General features: G+C 49.2%; 1 long non-coding RNA gene across 2 annotated transcripts; it reads right to left on the bottom strand.

The window, feature by feature from the left end:
- Positions 1–7203: 7203 nt before the first annotated feature.
- LOC133227617 (uncharacterized) lies at positions 7204–14505 on the bottom strand. 2 transcript variants are annotated; one of them, XR_009729891.1, is made up of 6 exons: positions 13973–14505; positions 12147–12216; positions 9921–10010; positions 9161–9339; positions 8400–8674; positions 7204–7652 (listed from the first exon to the last, which is right to left on the bottom strand). It is a non-coding gene; the product is annotated as an uncharacterized LOC133227617 (long non-coding RNA). The 2 variants fall into 2 exon arrangements; XR_009729890.1 differs by having other exon boundaries at positions 7204–8674.
- Between the last annotated feature and the right edge of the window lie 1300 nt (positions 14506–15805).

Below are 15805 nucleotides of genomic sequence, written 5' to 3'. Positions count from 1 at the left end.
ATCAGCCTGCCAATGCAGGAGACTGGGTTCAATCTCTGGGTTGGGAATGGCTACCCACTCACTCCAGTATTCTTGCCTGGAAAAGTACAGAGGAGTCTGGTGGGCTGCAGACCATGAGGTCACAAAGAGTCGGGCATGACTGAGCAACTAACACTTCCACTTTCACTTTATAGGGGTGAACACTGAAGTATAGTGGAAGTGAGTTCCTCGTCCATGGTCACCTGGCTGGAAGATGGTAGGGCCAGGCTTCAGGCTTGATCACTTGCTATACCACCTCTCACCTTGGCACAGCCAGGCTCGTCTCTGCTTTGGTGATGAGCAGAGAAACATAAGTGAACTATCTCTACCCGGTATCAGGTTCTGTGGATACAGCTGTGGGAGTGGAAGGGAGACAGGCTGGGACCTGAGACCTGGGACCCTTTACCAGAGTCCTTGCACTTAGACAAACCTCTCCTCCAGCAACAGAATACGAAGAAACTACAAGGGACTGAAAATAACTGCACGCATGCTCAGTTGGGACAACTATAAGCAGTAAGATACAAAAAGGCCACAAACCAACTGCCACTTCTGAGCTGCCAAGAGCAAAAGCGGGGGGCTGTGCGTGATCCTCGCATTCTGCACCACTACAGGGGTGGGCAGACCATCCCCTGCCCAACCCTGTGCCTGCTGTTACCCCATTTAAGGAACCAGCTGGCATGTCCCCCATCCCCCAGGGAGTGGGCAAGGCACCTGTTACTAGTTTTCATTCCTTCCTGCTGTAGCACGAGTCCCAATAAAAGCCTTGCCTGAATTTCTCTTTTGGACTCTTATCGATTTCTATTGATTGAAGTGTCCCAGGATCCAGGTCAGTAACAGAAGGGAAATGGGAGGCAGGTGAGCTGGGAGGTTGGGACTCTGATGTGACATGATAAGGTGCTGAGGTAAGGGGGTGGCGTGGGACATGGACATGAGGAAGCAGACTCTGCACACACAGCTAGAGGGAAGCTACCCCGTGACGGGGATTCAGAGCTGTCTGCTCCAAAGCATGCTGACTGCTTGATCTGTGCTTGGATCCCGAGGGTTTATTTTTTCATGCCTCCTCTCAGCATACGCTCTGACCAGGCTGCTCCCTTTTGAAGAAAAGTCTTTCCATCCACCCGTCCTGAGTCCTTGGGTGCCATTTGTGCCTCCCAAGTAAAGCCAGACATAAGGAAAGGCTTAGCCAGGCAGAGCCGCCTCCAGGCCTGCCGGAGACTGTGGCACTTTGTCGCGGGACTGTGTGTGCTTGTCACTGCAGTCTTGTTCGGCCCCACGCGGAACTCACCTCATATCAGGGACCCTGCCTGCAGAGGTTCATTTGAACAGTAACTAGCAGAGGCATGCTGGGGAGCTGTAGCTTATGAAACCATCTCCCACATTCCGAATGGCAGTGTCTGTGGTTCTGGGCTGGTTTTGCCGCCTTTGATCACCATGCAGATAACTGAGGACTGATGGGTTATCTTTACTAGTATTTAGGCAAGGATGGTCTACTGCGTGTGTGAAACCTAACTTGGATGGAGGAGAGCCTGCCAGGTGAGTGAGAGCAGGTGAGGGAGGGAGGGACAGAAAGGAAGGAGCAGGGCGGAGAAGATGGGGAGAGGGTGGGGGAGATGGGGAGGACTGGGAACAGGCTGCGGCTCCCTGCAGAGTTTGGGGGCTGGGCTGTGATGTCCACAGGACTGGTGGGGTCCTCTTCAAAAGGGCTTTTTAAAGAGAAAGATTACACCTTGGTGGCTCAGCGGTAAAGAACCCGCTTGCCAACGCAGGAGATGCATATTTGATCCCTGGGTCGGGAAGATCCCCTGGAGAAGGAAATGGTAACCCACTCCAGTATGCTTGTCTGGAGAATCCCTGGACAGAGGAACCTGGCAGGCTGCAGTCTATGGGGTCACAAAAGAGTCAGACGCAACTTAGCAACTAAGCAACAACATCCCGTTGTGAATGCCTAGAGCAGTTCTGTGTTGCATGTGGCTCCTGGGGCTTCCCAGATGGCGCTAGTGGTAAAGAACCTGACTGCCAATGCAGGAGACATAGGTTCAATCACTGGGTTAGGAAGATCCCCTGGAGGAGGCTATGGCAACCCACTCTAGTCTTCTTGCCTGGAGAATTCCACGGACAGGGGAGCATGGCAGGCTGCAGTCCATAGGGTTGCCAAGACTTGAATACGACTGAAGTGACTTAGCATGCCCATGTGACCCCAAGATGGAGCCCCAAGACCCAGAGAGACTGCTGGCTGGGGTTTCGAGCAGGGCTGAGAGCTGACCCTCCTAGATGGGCAAGAGCCCTCCCTTCCCCCAAACCTCTGAATGCCTGTGGTCCTGGTGCCATCTCCAGACACTTTCACCCTGAGAAAGGGTGTTTGATGTCACACGAGACAGAGACGCTGCTCTTCCCTGCCTTCAGTGCAGGTCCCCAGCCTCCTGACGCCCAAGGGCTGTGCCTCTTCTGGCAGGTGCTCTTCAGCCTGGGCCGTGGGGTGCAGGCAGCAGAGAGGGGAAGGGCAGAGGGATGTAACAGAAGTCATTTTCCCTCCTCTTCTGTATCTTTTTTTCCCCCTTTGAATAAAGATTGAGGCAAAGTCAATTAAATGGAAAAGTCAGTATGCTTGGGTTGAGAAATTAAACAGAAAATCAGACTGTGCAAGCATTACACAGTTCTTACAGGAATGTTAATTCAACTTAATGGTGAAGTTTGGGCTGGGTCATGGTTCTGATCATTTGGAAGCTTGCAGGAGAACTGTATTCATAATGCAATTTTCATCATTTCATATTGAAGGCATTCCTAATACAGTATATGAGCCTCCTTGCTCAGGTCACTATCATAAATGAGAAGTTATTCCCAAAGGATATTATCTGGGACAATAAGTGGATAAAGGTATTGAATTTATTAACATCTAAATTAAACAGAAAAATGGAGTTGTATTAGTCAGCTCACAAACATTTACCCCTAATTATAAGGCAACAGATTCTTTAGCAACAGCCAGCAATGGGAGACATATTATTTTTTAAAACAATAATAATATTTCCATAGCAGCTCCTATCTGAGAAGTTCAAAGCCATCCCCACAATGTTAATCACTTTAAAGACTTTCTGAAATGGAAGCGGGTAATTACTGTTTTCTTGGGCTTTCTAATGTGGAAATAAGGCTGATAGGGTAGGGTGAGTGCCTTTGCCCAAGGTTGTGGTGTTGTCAGTACACACTGCTGTATTTAAAGTGGATAACCAACAAGGACCTACTGTATAGCACAGGGAACTCTGCTCAGTGTTATGTGGCAGCCTGGATGGGAGGGGAGCTTGGGGGAGAATGAATACATGTACATGTATGGCTGAGTCCCTTTGCTGTTAACCCGAAACTATCACAACATTGTTAATGGACTATACCCCAATACAAAATAAAAGTTAAAAAAAAAAAAAAGATCAGGAAGATCATGAGATAGGTGTGGCTTTTTTAGTTTGCTCCTTCACTGACCTCATGCCCTATGACTTTCCGGTTCCTGCTGTGTGCTTTGAGGGCTTCCCTGACCTTGGGGAATCTGCCTGCAATGCAATGCAATGCAGGAGACCCCAGTTCGATTCCTGGATTGGGAAGATCCCCTGGAGAAGGGATAGGCTACCCATTCCATCCAGTCTCCTTCCCACTCACCCACCCTGTCCACCATCCTGTTCAACAGCCCCCAGCACAGCCCTGTCTTCATACCTGGGCCCTCTTAGGTGTTCACCAGCATCCCAGGACCTGTTCTCTGGACCTCAGCTTCCCCAGGTGCCGTAGCACCAGGTGAGAGGCATGATACCCCTAGAGCCTCCCTGGAGCCCTCGGGCTGGCCCTGCATCCTCCCATAGCAGGCTGCTGGGAGGCTCAGTCTCCAGCCATCTCTGGTAGGAGGTCTTCAGAGAGCCATTCCCTTCTGTTCCTTTCTGGTTTATCGACTCTGCACTCTGACCTCTCATCTCCTGAGCTGTCCTCCTGAGGCCTAGTCCTTCCCCAAAGGGCATGGGGGTGTTCCCTCTCCTCTCCTGAGTTCTACTTGGAGCTAGAGGAGGCTTGCTTGGGCTTTCCAGATACTGTTAGTGGTAAAGAACCCACCTGCCAATGCAGGAGTCATAAGAGACACAGGTTTGATTCCTGAATCAGGAAGATTCCCTGGAGAAGGGCAGGACAACCCACTCCAATATTCTTGGCTGGAGAATTCCATGGAGAGAGGAGCCTGGTAGGCTATAGTCCATAGGATCACAAAGAGTTGGACACAACTGAAGCAACTTAACACCGAGGTGGCTTGCTTACCATCAGGCAGACTGCAGCGTAAGCTGTGAGTGTTCTCACTTCCTGTCTGCTATGGAGCTGACTGGTAAAATCATCACGCCAGGCCCTAAATCATTGACTCACGGCTCCTGAGCCCAGCCAGCGCTGGGAAGTCAATGTCGCACTTTTTCTGGAAGAATGATGGAGGAAGCTGTACTCCGTAGAGATATAGGTCACAGAACATCTTCATATTTGACACCTCACCTCACTGGCACCAATCCCTGTAAGGTAGGGACAGGCAGGTGAGACTAGTTCCATTTTACAGATAGGGAAGGAAAGTAGTATTTTTTGAGTAAGATTGTTTTGGGCAAGTTATATATGCTATGCTAGTTATATAATAGCTATATATGCTATTTAATATGTTAGGTAAGTTTTTTTTTTCCATGTTATTTATTTGTTTTTAAAGAAAACTGATGCTGATATTTAAAAGAAAATATTTTAAAACTGATATTTTAAAGAAAACATCAGAGATGTTATGAAATTCAACCAAGGTCACACAGCTAGTGAATGAAAAAGTCAAGATTTGAACCTAGGCTCTTTTCCTTCACACCTGAGCTCTTCCTTTTGCATGGCTGGTCGTGTAACCTTAGAAAGTCCAAGTGAGTCTCTCAGAGTATACAGGCAATAGAACAGAAACAGAAAGCCGGGTGCCTTGCTGGACAGCCCAGCCTTCTGTATACCCTATGCTCCACTGCAGTGAGGTCAGGACCCACAAGATCGCTGACAGTCCCCTTGTAATCCAGTCAGGGCAGGGTGGGGTGGGGTGGCGCAGGTGCAACTTGGAGAGAGGCTTCTTTAACCCCACTCTGTTCTGGATGGTGACTCTGGCCCCTGGAGGAAGAAGAGGAGGTCCCCTGTCCTTCCATCTGTGCAGATGCAGAGGGACTGAACTTCCTGGGGGCTGGCTTAGCCTTTATCACATGCCATCAACTCCCTGCGGTGGGAGTAATCACGCTCCTGCTCTGTTTGCTGTGAACTAATTAACTCTCCTCCTCCAAGCCATTCCCAGAGCCCTTATCATCTGAAGAGCTACAGCTCCAGGTTGGTTGCTGTGCCAACCTGGGAGGAGGTGACTCGGGGAGCAATCTCAATGATTCTGAGTCTGGGGGGCGCTAGGGCCCAAACCTGTTCACGGCCACTCACCTTGTTTGGGAGATGGACGCCATTTGAGAAGGGGATGGAAATGATTTTCTGTTTTTGTTGATTGTACCCGCTTTCTTAGTGCCCATTTATTTTCATTCATTCACTTGTTGTGAGAACTTGCTGCATCACTTAGCTCTCTGTCAGTTTCCTTATCTTCAAAACAGCTACTTCATAGGATTGTTGTGGGGTTAAGTGGAATAACGTGTTTACATCATTTGGACGGTGCCTGACACATAGATCGTGCTCAATGAGAGTCAGCTATCACTGACATTATTATTATCATCGGTATTATTTACAGCCTCCCTGAACATTTTCTCAGCTGTCAGATGTGCATGAATACACTCAGGGATGTGAGAGAGAATATGAACAAACTACTTAGAACTGCGTTTGTCCAGAGTTGAGTGAATTCAGCCTTCAGTATCTGCAGATTCAGCTAACAGCAGATGGAAAATACAGAAAGAAAATTCCACAAATTTCCCCAAAGCAAAACTTGAATTTGCTGCTTGGAGCTTCTATTTACCTATCATCTACATTATATTAGGTATTGTAAAGGGCTTCTCTGGTGACTCAATGGTAAAGAATTCACCTGCAATGTGGAAGACGTGTGTTTGATCCGTGGGCCTGGGAAGAGCCCCTGGGAAAGGAAATGGCAACCCACTCCAGTATTCTTGACTGGGAAATCCCATGGACAGAGGAGCCTGGCAGGCTACAGTCTGTGGGGCCATAAAGAGTTGGACATGACTTAGCAACTGGATGACCAACAACCAAGTTCTTGTAAGTAATCTAGAGATGATGTAAAGTATACAGGAGAATGAGTGTAGGTTATATGCAAATACTACACCATTTTATATAAGGGGCTTGAACATCCATGGATTTAGACATCCATCCTGGAAACAATCCCCTGAGGATACCAAGAAATGACAGATGGACACAGCACCCTGGTGAGCTACCTGTGATGAGTGATGGAGGGGAAAGGAAAGGGAATTCAGGTTCTCATTCATTCATTCATTCACTTAGTCATTCATTCAAAAACTAATTGTTGAAGACCAGTATGTTTCAATCTCTCTAGAGTCCCCTGGGCTAGCCAGTGTCTCAAGAGGTTCCAGGCATGAGAAACAGCTGGAGCCTGGATTTGCCAATGAAAGGGAGCAGGCAGGCAGGAAATCTAGTTCAGGGACTTACAACATTTCCATCCTCCTCTTCAGGGACCTGGATCCCTCCCACACCACTTGATTTACTTTCTTTCCACCCAGAATGGAGCCACGGCAGACTTTTCACCTAAGAGAGTGATACGATGATCCATTATATTCTACATGAGTATCAGTCTGTGGGTCGAGGCAGGATCATGGGGGCAGGGTGATGGGAAAGGGGGGTGGCCTGGGGACAAATGCAATGCTAAGAGGACAGGGGCCTAAGGGGCTCCCACGCCAGGCCTTCCCTCAGTTTCCCCACAGGTTCCTCCCCTTTTTGCCCACCTAAATGCTTTCCTTTCCATCAAAGTCTCCTCCCCCTCTCTTGTGATGACTTCTTGGACTTGCCTTGCCCACACTTGATCTCTCCTTTCTTTGGAATGCTATTTCAGTAGGACTCAGAATTATATTCTCTAAAGCAATAGCTTTGAGTGGTTTAGTGTCTACCTGATCTTATTTTCTCAACTAGGTTATAAGCTCCTCGTGGGCAGGATCATGTTCTAAATCTCTTGGTTTAGAACATTTAGAACTCACAGCATTGCCCCCTGGAAAAATCACCGAGTCTTCTGGAATCTCATCTTTATTCCACTGCCCACTGCAGGCACCTGGTTATGCAGCTCTGTGAGCCCAAACGAGCTGGGATACCGGCCCTTCTCTGTCCCAGATCTTTCTTGTTTTTCCTGTAGTTGAAACAGAAATGTGCTGCTCATCCTTCAAGGCTGAACACCAGTGTCACATGGTCATTTCAGAGGATGCCCCAGGCAGAGTTAATTCACGTTGCTTCCACATCACATCTTTTGTTCTTAAAACACTTCTAGGCTGGTTGGAAGAGTGCAGGCTGCTACAAAGCCTCACATGCCAGGCTCAGTGGGTCTTCTGGAAGCATTGGTCTCAGACACCCCCAACACCCACCCTGCTCTCGCACAGAACCTCACGAAAGTCCTTTTATAGCTCTCGCCTCTTGTTTTACTATTTCTGTCAAGCCTTCACCTTACAGAAATGCTGCAAAGACAAATGAGATAATATATAAGGGTGCCCTAAACTCCAGAAGATGGACTACATTATTACGGCTGTAAAACTCTCTACTGGGGAAATCAAACTTGTTGACGGTGACTAAGGAAGGGAGGGAGGGAGAGATAGAAATAGAGAGTAAGAGAGACAGAGGCAGAGACACAGGGAGAAGGAGACAGAGAAAACATGCAGACTAGCATGTAGCTGGGCTGAGAGGCTGGAAGGGCGGTCTGCCTGGCCTCCACAAAGCAGCAAAATGTGATGTTTACTGAAAAACAAAACACCCACATTTGAATTTGGTTTCTGCTACCTGCTCACAGAAGATTCATCCCCATCTCAGGGGAACAGCATATTTTAGTGAGTTAAAAGCTTTGAATTCAGCCAGACCTGCCCCCGACTTCCTAACTGCGGTCAAGGGTCTCCCCACATGTGGGTTTCCTCCAGCCTCCGTGGTGGTTTGAGGATGACGGGAGCGTGTGCAGCCCTCACAGGCGCATGACAACCGCCTCGCACCTCATCCCTCCCACAGGGCTCCCCTCTCCCCCTGGCACTGTCTCGAGGAGTCAGGCTAAAGTCTGCCGTTTCAGAAGGAGAGACCACATTCTTCCCCCTGGTCCTGAAAGTCACACACCAGGAGCCCTGGGAAAGGAAGATACACAACAGGAGCTGGGAGGAGGGCTCCCGGAGGTCAGAGTGTGACCATTCTCTCTTCTCGGCCCCAGGGCCCAAGAGAACCACCTGCGAGACTGTCGCGAGCGAAGACAGAGAGAAAAAGCAGGGCCCAGGACGTGAGCCAGGGCAGGAGGCTTCTTGTCTCCAGAGGGGTCCATTGCTATCCTTTGGGCATCCTGGCCAGAGCATCACTTGAAATTCCCCTTGGGACGCAGTTAAGTACGGGTATAAGCAGCCGAGGCCTCTGTGCAGGACGGCTTGGAGGATACATCCTGTGCTCCAGCTGTGTGGGCGGGTATTTATCTGAAGGACGTGGCCCTGGTCTCTCTGGAAAGGGCATGCTGCAGAAACAAAGCATAATCACTGGCTGCCACCCTCTGTCCCTCTCTCATGGGCTGGGGGCAATGAAGGGCCTATGTAATTCCCTTCATTATGTAGGGAATTTGTCTGCCCCCTCCCCAAGAGATATTTCATTTTCTTGCTGAGTCAGCCTTAGTAATTACTTATTTGCTGAATCCTTAAGGGGGCAACTAAGTGGACCATCAAGGCCTTGGGGAGGAGAGTCTGTCTTTCCTGTAGTTTGTAATCAATCAGCAGGACCCCAGACAAATTGAGGCGGGGGGGGCGGGGTGTGTGAAGCGAATATAAGAGGCTCCCGCTAACCTGGGAGCCTACTCCTTGGTCCCCCCCAAGTCCCTTCTAATACTCTCCCCAACTCCTTCCACACTCAGGGAAGGCTGCCTCTTCCAGGAAGCCTTCCTGGATAATCCTGCCACTTCCAGCCTGAATGGGCCCCTCGCCTGATTCCCCACCACACAGGACTGTACCTGCGCATTTCCTGGTGCACACCTGGAGATACGTGTTGGTCAACTGACTGTCAGAGCCCACCTGGCATGGACCTACCCATGGATGCCATACTCAGTGGTCCTTGTAGAAAACCAGGAAGCTGAGCACCACAGGTCCTTTCCTTTTTATCCCCTAATCCCCTGCATCTGCCTTGTTTCATCTGAAATGTGGAAGGTGACAAAGGTTTTCCACACATTCTCCAGGAGTGCTGGGCTGAAGGCTCCCTTCCCTGCTTGTTCCTCTTTCCGGGCCCATCTTTCCTTCCTACTCTCCCTCCCCGCACTGCACGCCCCGGGGAGGCTGGCCTGGCCAGCATCTGCTTCAGGTGTTTCCTCTCGAGGCCTTTGGGATCTTGGGACCAGGCCCCTTAAGCCTTTTCAACACAGTGAGCATCAGAGCTACCTTTGTCTTTGGCTTATTGTAGTGGGTTTTTTTTTTTTTTCAATTGTACTAAAATGTACACAACCTAAAATATACTATCTTCGCCATTTTTAAGGGTACAGTTCAGTGGCATTAAGTATATTCACATTGTGTAACATCAACACCATCCAACCATAGAACTCTTTCCATTTCCTAAACTAAAACCCTGAACCCCGCAAAATAACACCTCACTCCCCCTCCTCCAACCTCTCGAACACTGTTCTACTTTCTATCCCTAGGAACTTAGCAGTTGACTGTTTTAATGGCACAAACCCCCTTACGTGTGGTATGCACCTGGAGCAGGCACCAACCAACTCGTACCTGGAGACTTCTGTGCCCAGTTGTGCTCTCCTTGAGATGTGAACTTAATTTGGACACGTCTCCTGGTGGCTCAGATGGTAAAGAATCCGCCTGCAATATGGGAGACCTGGGTTTGATCCCTGGGTTGGGAAGATCCCCTGGAGGAGGGCATTCTCCAGTATTCTTGCCTGGAGAATCCCCAAGGACAGAGGAGCCTGGCGGACTACAGTCCATGGGGTCGCAAGGAGTCGGATGTGACTGAACGACTAAGCACACACACTCCTCTTGTGGATGATTGAGCCCAAAGCTGAACTCAGGTCGTTTAATTCTAAACTCGTACTCAAAACTCGTATGTGAAACAGATTGCCAGTCCAGGTTTGATGTATGAGACAGGGTGCTCAGGGCTGGTGCACTGGGATGATCCTGAGGGATTGGATGGGGAGGGAGGTGGGAGGGGGGTTCAGGATGGGGGACAAATGTACACCCATGGCTGATTCATGTCGATGTATGGCAAAAACCACTACAATATTGTAAAGTAATTAGTCTCCAATTAAAATAAATTAATTAATTAAAAAAAATAAAACCTCCAAGGGAGGACTTCCCTTGTGGTCCAGTGGTTGACTGGGCACTACCAACGCAGGGGAAAGGCATGGGTTCTATTCCTCCTTGCTGTGAGACACCACACACATACACACAAAGAATCCGCCCCCCCCCCCCCACCAAAAAAAAAAAACAAAACTCCAAGGAACGGATTTTTAATGAGGAAATTTCAGGGACCTTGGCTGGGGACAGCAGGGGCTTTGGGGCAAGCTGTGAGTTTAGAAAGCAGAGATTTTTGGCATCTCTTAAATCACACTTGATTGCCTATCCTCAGACACCCAGGTTTCCAGCCTCTTGGTTTCTTTTTGCTGAGGGCTTAGTTATTACCCAGGAACATTCCTGGTTACTTGGAACAATCAGAGCACTGTATTCACAAGAGAGCTGCCGTGGGTGGTGTTTCACGAGCCTCCGTATGGGTGGCTGTGAACTGGGCACACGCTCAACTTCTCTGCTTGAATTACCTCCTCCTGGGCCGGGCAGGATGAGGTCAGAGCTGGGAGGTGCATTTTAGTGCTGGCTTAGCCTGAGACCATGCTTACGCAGCCTGGGCTGGCCCTACCGGGCACTGGCTCTGGCAGGAATAGTAATCAAGGTAGCTCCCTTCTAGTAAGCTCCTGCCGTATGCCAGGCACTGTTTGACTCACATAATCTCATTTAATCCTCACAATTGTTTTAGAGCATGTTGGTCAGAAGTGGATTTGAGATGAGGATATATGTGTGTGTGTGTGTGTGTGTGCGCGCGCGCACGTGTGCTCAGTCATATATGACTATTTGCCACTCCATGACTGTAGCCCTCCAGGCTCCTCTGTCCATGGGATTCCCCAGGCAAGAATACTGGAGTGGATTGCCATTTCCTTCTCCAGGGGATCTTCCCGACCCAGGGATTGAACCTGAGTCTCCCAAATCTCCTGCATTGGCAGGTGGGTTCTTCACCACTGAGCCACCTGGGAAGCCCTATGATGATTCTTAGGCAAGTGATTTAATGAGTGGGCACCATCGTAGGCATGAGGGAAGGGCCCTGGAGGTGCCAGGGGCTAGGCTTGACCCTAAAGGACATCGGGGATCACTAAAGGGTGCCTTGGAGGAGAAACATTAGCAGATGTGTGTTCTGCATGCCAGGGGGAGAATGGGGAGGAGGGTGTTACATTCATTTCTTCCAGGGAAATGTGAAGATCAAATAAAAAATGTGTGTGAAAGTGTTCTGAAAATCACAAGGAGTTTTGCAAATAAAATGTGTCAATTCTAGGAGAAGGGGCTGCAGGAGAGACCATGTAGTTGACCTGCCAAGAAGTTGCTGGAGATGCCTGGCTGGGGGTGCTATCTGGCTATTCCAGAGCCAGTCCTGGTCTCAGAGCTCGCCAGGGAACCATCTGCCCTGCTGGGGCCTCAGTGCAGTGGCCCCACTGGGGTGTGGGTCATTTGGACTGCCCCACTGTTATGGGCACTTTCCAGCAAATGCTTCTGGGTAGGAAGTGAGATGACCTTTTTTCTAACAGCCTCCATGGCCTTCAAGGCCCCAGAGACTGGTCAGTGACTGGACTCTGAAGGCAGCTGTGTCATGGCCTTGGAAATGAGCTGCAGCCCTTGGGCTGCTGGGAAAACCTCTCAGGGCTCAGCCAGGGTCCCCAGGAACCCGAACCCTCTCACCTTAGCATTTTCCTCCTTTGCCTTTGGGAAGCAGCTGTTCACAAAGGCCCATGGAGCTTTCTCCTTCGCTCTGCAAAAAATGTTAAGCAAACATTTAAGGAATAAGAGCTGAATAATGATGCGAGTAAACACTGAGGAATACCAGCTATTATGGGACATAAGTGTTTTAAAAAAACAGAAGAAAGGAAAAATAAATGGTGAAGTGCTGTTTGTCTCAAGCAGGCCTCCCACTGACTTGCAGGTGGGAGGAAGCGTGAGGAAGGGTTGGACAGCCTTTCCCATGCTTCACATTTTGGGCTGCAGCTCCCAGACCTAGGCCTGCACCCAGGCTCCTAAGAGCCTTGATGCCCAAGCGTTTTCAGATAAAATGGAATTTCCTCCTCTTGCAGAAAAGAGGAAAGCAGAGCAGGTGGGATGCCAAGGCCGAAGGACTAACTCCACTGTGCTCTGAACTGCGCAGTAGGCCTGGCTGCCCCCCTAGAAAAAGATGGACAGGGAGCCAAGGAAAGGGAGGTGGGGCCTCAGTGGGGATGGCCACAGAGACTTCACCACCACATGGAAAGTCCAAGCCCGGGCCAGGGCCTGCCCCAAGTCTGACTCTCATTCCTCCCCACACTCCCAAATCACGTGTATCACTTGCCCCATGGCTGCTAAGCCCATTTCTGAATTCCCATCTGGGGGATCATTCAATTTTCTCTGAAGACCAATGCCTCAGCCCCTCTCTGGGGGCATAGCATAGGGGTTGGACACAGAGGGTCAAATCCTACTCCTGACACTTGTTGGCTACTGGCCTCGGTTACCTTCTCTGAGCCTTGCCTTCCTAATCTGTGAAATGGGCTAATAAAGAGCCTATCTCACCGGGTCGTTGTGAGCACTGGATGAGGTGGAGCTTGAACCAGGCTGGGCCTGGGGTGCAGGATGTGCTGAGTGAGAGTCGCCACTCTTATCCTGTGCCCTCTTCCATCTCAGGCTGGGAGCCAATAGTGTTCTTGGTGACAGCTGAGGCACACACTCTTAGAGACTGACTTACCAGACTCACTCCCAAAGTGATTCTCCTTGGGTCCCCAGTTGGGTCTGATCTCCTTCCAAACTGCTTGTCTAGCACCCCCTAAGATGCGGGAAGGTTAATGGCTTCTGGAGGGAGAGGTTCTCTTTCCCTCCCACTGGAAGCTTCTAATCTCTTTCTAGAATGACTTTAGAAATGATGCATTTCATGAACTTCAGACCTTTGGAAGCCATTCGCTGCACCCCAGGCCTTTCCAGATGGGCCAGGCAGAGTGAATAAGCTGGGGCTGGAGGAGCCACATCAGGAAAAGACGGGGAGGAGTCTGTGTGTGACATCGCTTACTGTGCAGAAGCGTCTGGTGAGCTTGTTGCTCGGAATGAGCTAAAGGTTTGGGAATTTCAGGGCCTTTCCTTCTCAGTGGGTTCCTGGGAGGAGTTGAGCTTGGGGGACTTAACTTGGGAGGTGGGGCTTCATGGTGGAAATTTCTGAGAAGATTTTTCAAAACCTTCCTCCTCTCCCAGCTCCCACCAGGGCATCTGGGAATATTTACTGGGGTAGGGCTGCTTGATAAAGCTCATACACATCCTGCCTCTGGCTGAGGGCCGCAAGTGTGGCTTCAGGATCAAAGAGTAAGCAGTGTGTGGCAGTGACCGCCCAGCGTGGCTGCTGCTATTAGACCACAAGACTGGAAAGTGGACCCCACCTCCGTGTAATTTATTTATCTATTTCATTCAACAAATGTATTTGAGTTTCTACTATGTACAGGGTAGTTACCAACCTCAACGAATACAAAGATAAGTAAAGCATAAAATGTCCTTACCTTCATTGAACTTATTCTTTTTTTCTTAACTGATGTATGGTTGATGTTGGAGAATATGCTTAGAGGCCTTTAGACAGCAAGGAGCTGAAGCTGAAGCTCTAATACTTTCCCCACCTGATGCAAAGAGCCTACTCATCAGAAAAGACCCTGATGCTGGCGAAGATTGAGGGCAGGAAAAGGGGGCGACAGAGAATGAGATGGTTAGATAGCATCACTGATTCAATGGACATGAGTTCGAGCAAGCTCTGGGAGATAGTGAAGGACAGGGAAGCCTGGCGTGCTGCAGTCCACGGGGTCACAAAGAGTCAGACATGACTTAGCAACTGAACAGCAGTGGTTGATGTACAGTATTATATAAGTTTCAGGTGTTCAACATAGTGGTTCACAATTTTTAAAGGTTATATTCCATTTAAGTTGTTACAAAGTAACATCAGCCCCATTGTGCTGTATAATATATTCTCGTAGCTTATTTATTTTACACATAGTAGTTTTTACCTTTTAATTCTCTATCCCTACCTTGCCCCTCCCTTCCCCCACCCCACTGACAACCACTAGTTTCCTTTCTGTAGCCATGCGTCTGCTTGTTTTTTTTTTGTTATATTCTCTAGTTTTTTATTTGTGTATTATATTATTTATTCCATTTTCACATTTTTATTGGGGGCCACAGGGGAGGGGCCTCTCTCTGGGGCATGGAGGTGTTCATACTTTCTCCATCCACTCCAAGCTTGGGTCTTGGAGTCCTGGGGGTGGCTGGGTGGCTTCCCATGGTCTCAGAGGGGCACCGGATGGTTGTAGGCTGTGTTGATCTAGCCTTGTACGTAGTGTAGGGGCTGAGTGTGGGCAGAATTATAGTGAGGTCTGGGTGGTGAAGGATGGGAACAGCTCCTGCTCCTTGGTCCAGACGTTGTTGAGGAAGGCAGTGAGTCTCACTGCCATCCTGGTCTCCAAGTTTGTGTAATTCACCCTGACAAACTCCTTCACAGACAGCACTTCACTTAATGTCCAAGGTTGCACTCTGAGAGTCAAGGCTGGTGGTTCTCCAGTTTACAAATGAGAAAGCTGAGGCTCAGGTAGAACAGGTGCACACAGCAAAGAAGGGATAAGGCGGAGCAAGAATCCAGCTCTTCCGGCCCACACAGCCGTAGTCCCAGTCCAGGCCATGCAGAGGGCGACCGGTGGAGCTGGGCTGTCATCCAAGTGTAGGTGGGACACTTTAAAATGTGCATTTCAAGAGCATTTCTTCTATCCCTTTGTCAGACAGACCTTGAAAGGGTCCAGCCAAGTTGACACAAAACTTGCATCACATCCCTCCACGTTATACAATCCCCATTCATTTCATCTAGGAAACTTCAGCCTCATCACCCTAAGAAACCACATCCCATAATAAGCAGGCAGGGCCGGGTCAGAGGGGAGCCGTGTGCCTGCTCCGCTGGTGTTATTTTCAACCGAAGATGAATGCTTACAGGGATTCATTTGCATCCTTACCTTTGCTCGTAAACTTTAGACATTTTGTCATCCCTAGCATCTCCATTTACCAGGGGCTGGCAAGCTGATTCAGTAAAAGGTAAATATTTTAGGCTATGCAGGCCACATATGTCTCTGTTGCATATTCTTTTTTTGTTTGTTTTACAACTTTTCAAAAATATAAAAATGACACTTAGCTTGCTGGCTGTATAAAAACAGGCCGTGGGGCTGCCTTAGCCTGTGGGCTGTAATTTACCAGCCCTTGATTTAAACGTCTAACGTTCCAGGTGCGTCTGATCGCCTGACAGTCCTGGACCACTTCCAAGCCATGAGTGCTCTCCTCCAACCGCTTCCAAATCCAGGTGTTCA

The sequence above is a fragment of the Bos javanicus genome, chromosome 16 (genome assembly GCF_032452875.1).
Source record: "Bos javanicus breed banteng chromosome 16, ARS-OSU_banteng_1.0, whole genome shotgun sequence".
In the NCBI taxonomy this organism is placed as follows: domain Eukaryota; kingdom Metazoa; phylum Chordata; class Mammalia; order Artiodactyla; family Bovidae; genus Bos; species Bos javanicus.
The sequence above is the reverse complement of the archived record's forward strand: the minus strand, read 5'-3'. Positions and strand labels throughout refer to the sequence as shown.